Genomic DNA, 5,499 nt, shown 5'->3' with positions numbered 1-5,499 from the left:
TCGTATGCAGGAAAGACTTCTTCTATACCTTCCCAATCTACTATTGGATCAGGTTTTTTAATCTCTCCCCAGATATTCAAGATTGCGTGCTCTCTGTCTCCGCTTACTTTCTATGTCATCATCAGATTCTCTGCGCTTCTTTTCTCACGTATCCTTTGCTCTTCCTCTAACCTTTGCTGTTCCTGTCTTTCTTGATTATTGGCTGCTCTTGGTTTGCGATCAAGCTGTCTCTCTTGCTCTTTGCGATATAGCTGTTCTCGCCTTTGTCTGTCTTTCTTTCTTATTCTTCCGTCTCTCAATTCCTTCTCTTTTCCCTTTCCCTGTGCCTCATCTAACCTCTCCTTTTGCTTCGTCTCATCAATACCCTTGCCATCAAGTTTCAGTAAAATGTGTCCTCCCATCCATTTGTTTTTTGTGAATGCTATCTCATCAGTTCTGTCTTTGTTTCCCTTCCATCTTTTCCCTTCTCTCTCCTTGTCAGGAGATGCATTTGTCTGTGCCTGATCCCTTCTTTTGTCATCGCGTCTCTCCTTGTCCCTTGGGATTGTGGAGGCGATATTCTTGCTCTTATCTTTCCCTTAATTTTCGTCACTACTATGTGTAGGTGACTCATATGCGGGGTTGCTGTACCCCGTGGCTGCTTTAAGTTCTCTCAGTGGGTAGAATCTCTCGACCTTACTTTCCTCAACTTTTGTTTCGGATGGGGCAGGTGGCACGGTAGGCGTCTCGCCCCCCTATGTGCATACATTAAGTATCCAAGCTATTGGCGGCTCCTCTTCCTTTCCCTGTTCATACATTTTCCAAAGCTCCAGAACAGTGAGGCGTTTTTCTAGCTTTTTGCCCGTGTAGGTGGCATGCAAATATGTCGTCATATGTTGCAAGACTGCTTTAGATAAGGACCCACCTTGTGGCCATGGCATAAGCATTTTGTGGGCAGTCCCTTTAACCCACTCCCTACTGTATTTCATCAGTTTGGGTGCATGTTTCGGCACCTGTAAGTGTGTCAATGGAGTTATGTCCTCCATGCTCAAATCTGTTCCTTTTCCTCTTGTATAACACTTGTCAACACTTTTGTGTGGCTTAAACAGTTCCAACAATATGAGCGAGCACCAAACACTGCAAGCTCCAATCCAAAATTTTATATCTTCTAATTTACTCGAAAAACATCAATTCATATGCGATTTTATCTCGACTGTTAAATCGTGTAAAATTTAAATCAGTTTTTTCAAAGACAGTTTTCGATATGACGTCACAACAAAAAAAACATGCAAGACAGACGCTTGACAGACTAGACGAACACCAGCTGGCCACAGGTATCTCTGCCTCTAATCATTACCTCTTCATGGAGTCTAAACGTACCCCTTTCACAACGTCTTTAACCGTCGTGGTAGTCTAATCATTCCCCCTTTAGCTGGGACTCTGGATACATGTTTCTTCTAGCCGTAGGAATAAGGCGTATCCTTTCACTACTTGGATGTCCCCCCCGGTAACCTCTCTCTTCTCGGGTGTCCTCCTCGGTAACCTTTATTTACTTCATTATTCTCAAGTCATTATCCCCTTATATATACAGTCTTGTCGTCTTCTAACTATATTTAGTTTTATCCCCCCTCCCTCCGTTACCTTTTCCCTTTACTTGTTCTAAAGCATGCACTTTTGCCAGAACATTTAGTCTTTTTCACTCACCGTTTGCATGGTTTCTCTCTGGACCCTCGGGATCACCGCCTTCGTTACTGCCTTCTTCAGTTTTTCGCCCGCTCAGCTGCCCGTAGGAATGGGAAGGGATATGTGGAAACACGGGTCACTTCAGGCCCTGGTCTGCAGTATTTTTTTATATTACCACTGGCTACGGGGAGCTTCACGGTCTACTCAGCCAAATGGCAAAAGACTTGGATATTGCCGAAGACCTAGAGTTACTTTATGTCGACGGTCAATAGGTGTCTTATTCTAATCGATAATCGATAAACCATCAATCTCTGCTACCAAGTGTACTCCGGAGACCCCCGGCCGGCCCATGGAGCCGAGGTTTGCTCCAAAGTACTTTAAGACGAGATAGCTGCACCTTTGAGATGGATGGGGTTGCAGATTTATTACTCCAACACCAATCAATAAGGACAAAGGGAGTCCGTTTAATGACAAGCACAAAAAACAAGGAGTCATAGAGATCAGCAGTGATGCGATCGTCCTTCTCGCTTCAACTCCAACGAACTTCATACAAGCAGTGACATGTATACTCAAAAGTCGTCATAATTGACGTGTAACACTCAAAAGTTAAAATGCAATTCTATTGGTTAGGAAAAGGTAACTTTAATGTAGGTACTATATCTGTATATGATAACGGAGTGAGGGGATTGGGTAAACACTGTCAGGTGGGCGTCTAAGCCCTTCCTTCAAATATGACTTCTGTAGACGTCACTAAAAGTATGACGTCCCATTGGTTCTACTAACTATAGGACCCTAGATTATTTGGTCCATTTTGATTGGGTTGGCACCAACCCCATGCATATATTTCCGGGGGGCGTGGCCTGATGTCCGAGGAGTGAGGACGCAGGCTCCCTGAGCTCCGGCTAACCCACGGCAGTCAGATCCTCTGCTGGGTGCCTCGGCCCACAGACACCACAGACACAGGGACCCACCAACGATCGAGGCGAAGAACTCTGCTTTCTGCCTTACTCCGACGAAAATCGGAGCCCGAGAAGCCTCTGCCGCGACTCGGCCCGGCTCCCCCTCCTCCCCGTGCGAGGCGCACAAGATGGCGGCCGCCTCACGCTGACGGACCCGCCGCGCACAACAGGGCCGGGGACCAGCGAACACAGACCCAGGCGGACCCGGGCTGCTCACCAGTGCCCCCCTGCTGATGTCCCTCCCTGGGGGCACGGGGCGAACCCACGGCCCGACAACCAGAGCCCGCTAAAACCCCACCAAGGACCGGTGGTGCCCCTTCCCCCCACGGCCCGAGTGCCGAGGGCCAACACCACGCAGGATCACTGTGCGACGGGGGCACGCGGAGGCGCCGGAACCGGTGGCGCCTGAGGCCCATTTCAGAGGAGCTGCACGACGGGGAGCAGCGCCGACCCGCGCTGGAGGAGCCGCGCCCCGCCAGCCCGTCTGGTGAGTGTTCCCACCGATCATCGAGCCCGGCGTGCCCGCTGGAGGGGGGCGGCACTCCGTTCCGGGGAGGTGCGTTGACGGACCCCGCCGGGGCCGCTCGCCCCACCACCCGACAGACACCCCAACATCGGGGGGCTGCTGCCCGGCCCCCCAACCCACAGCAACATAATTCCGGATTCCCGGACGGCCACCTCGACATAGGGGGGCCGGGCACCTGCTCCCCGAAGCGGATCCTGCCTCACCGATGGGGGCCGGGTCATCACCCAACCACCCGGCCCCACGACCCTACAGCACCAGAACATTGTAGCCCATCCGCGGCGCTCACGGAAAATCCCCCCCTGGGACCGGTGACCCAACCTCCCTCACCTACCAAGTGAGACCACGGCCACTTCACAGTGGACGAATTAATCAACCGAACTCTGTTGATTTGCACTGGGGAAGCTTCCCCCACCGCTCCAGCCGCATACCATACCACTTAAACGGTGCCATCTCATGAGCCCCCTCAGAGGCCCTTTCACACCATAGACCACCCCATGGTCCCTAGAGACACTGCCACTCCCTGAGGTCCAGAACATCAAGGTGAGCGGCGGAACCACACAGTTGTACACTGGGCTGAGACAGCCTCTGAGAGCCCACACAGGATATTTCCCTCAAGGGGAACTACAGATACGCTGCATCACTTGCTGAGACCAAGCTAAAGAGAGATGGCCGCTGCCAGGAACAAAGCCAAGAACGCTACCCTAGACCCCTTCATGACACCCAAGCCTCACCCCACTGCCCAATCCACCCCGAAGAACCCAACAAATCACGATGGCCCAGAAGAGGAGGCCAAGCATAACCAACTGCTCGAGGCGATCGCAGCCCTGAGAACATTCATCGACACGAAAATAGGGGAGGTTAAGGCTGACATCCAACTCATAAGGCAAGACGCCCGCAACTTAACGGAGCGCGTAACCATCATTGAATCTTCCCAGAAAGACATTTCAGACGGGACATCTTCGCTACAGAAAGAGGTTGCAGACTTAAAACGCAAAGTGAGCTTCCTGGAGGCGAGGTCCGAGGAAGCAGAAGGGCGGGCCAGACGAAATAATATCAGGATCCTGGGCATACCGGAGGGGACAGAGAACATGGACCCGACAGCCTACGTAGAATCCCTAATACAGCAGGAGATAGGGGCATCGAACCTCTCACAGGGTTTTGCCATAGAGAGAGCCCACAGATCTCTTCAGAAGAGGCCTCCTCCCGGATCCTATCCCAAAGATCACCATATATCCTGACTATACCCAATCGGTACAGAGAGCAAGGAATTCCTTTGTTCCAATCAAGGCCAGGCTGAGGAAACTAAACCTGAAATACATGCTCCTATACCCCTCACGACTAAAAGTAATCCATAAAGGGCGTGCGATATTTTTAGAATCACCAGAGGCAGCCACCATGTGGATGGAACACAACAACCTGGCTGAGGTTCCCACAGAATCCACACCTGAGAAACACAAAGAAAGCAACCAGGGTTGATCGCTTACTACCACGGCCGGGGCACCCAAGCCCCTTGCATCGCACCCTAAACCAGAACGAAGCTACACTACCACTGAAGCAAAACTACCAAGTGAGAATGCTGAACGACTGCAGGGCTTGCCTGACCTCTCACCCATGGACACAGACCGCGCACCCACTGATGACCAGTGCAGGCCAGTTGCCTGCACGCACCCACTCGCGCCAGAGACCCGGATTAGGTCAGACAGCGCGAGAGCCCCCGAGCACTGCACTCCGGTGACAGAAGCTGGGCGCGTCAGTTACAGTTACTTTTTTCAAGTTGTTATCGTCTCGACTGTCCTACCTCAGATGAACAATGACTGGCCTGGTCTGGACCCCGAACCAGGGGCTAGTCCTACCCAACCCACACAAGCGAAGCAACATGCATCTCACGATGCAACACATTCGACAAAGGAGGAAGGGGAGGCGCTCTCCACAATGAAGAATCCACTCACGCAATGGCAGCAAAATTCAAGTTAATCACATGGAACGTTAGAGGGATGGGAACATACATACGGAGAAACCGAATATATTCATACCTGAAGAGGAAAAGAATATCACTGGCTCTTCTTCAAGAAACGCACCTAACCAAGGAGGCCACAGACAAGATGGTGAACTACTGGGGGGGCCAGGGCAACGGCTCATCCTTCTCAAAATATGCAAGAGGAGTCTACACGTGGGTGAGTCCGGAAATACCGTTTCAACAAATGGGGGTTGAACTGGACAAAGAAGGAAGGTATGTAATAGTGTGGGGCATGCTCGAGAACTCCCCTCTATGCATAGTAAACTCGTACTTTCCTCATCACAGCATACCCTCTCACATCAAGGAACTATGCGCCAGATTGCTGCACTACAGAG

This window comes from Ambystoma mexicanum, chromosome 3q (genome assembly GCF_040938575.1).
Source record: "Ambystoma mexicanum isolate Mex_15411 chromosome 3q, UKY_AmexF1_1, whole genome shotgun sequence".
NCBI classification, from domain to species: domain Eukaryota; kingdom Metazoa; phylum Chordata; class Amphibia; order Caudata; family Ambystomatidae; genus Ambystoma; species Ambystoma mexicanum.
Note: the sequence above shows the minus strand (reverse complement) of the source record.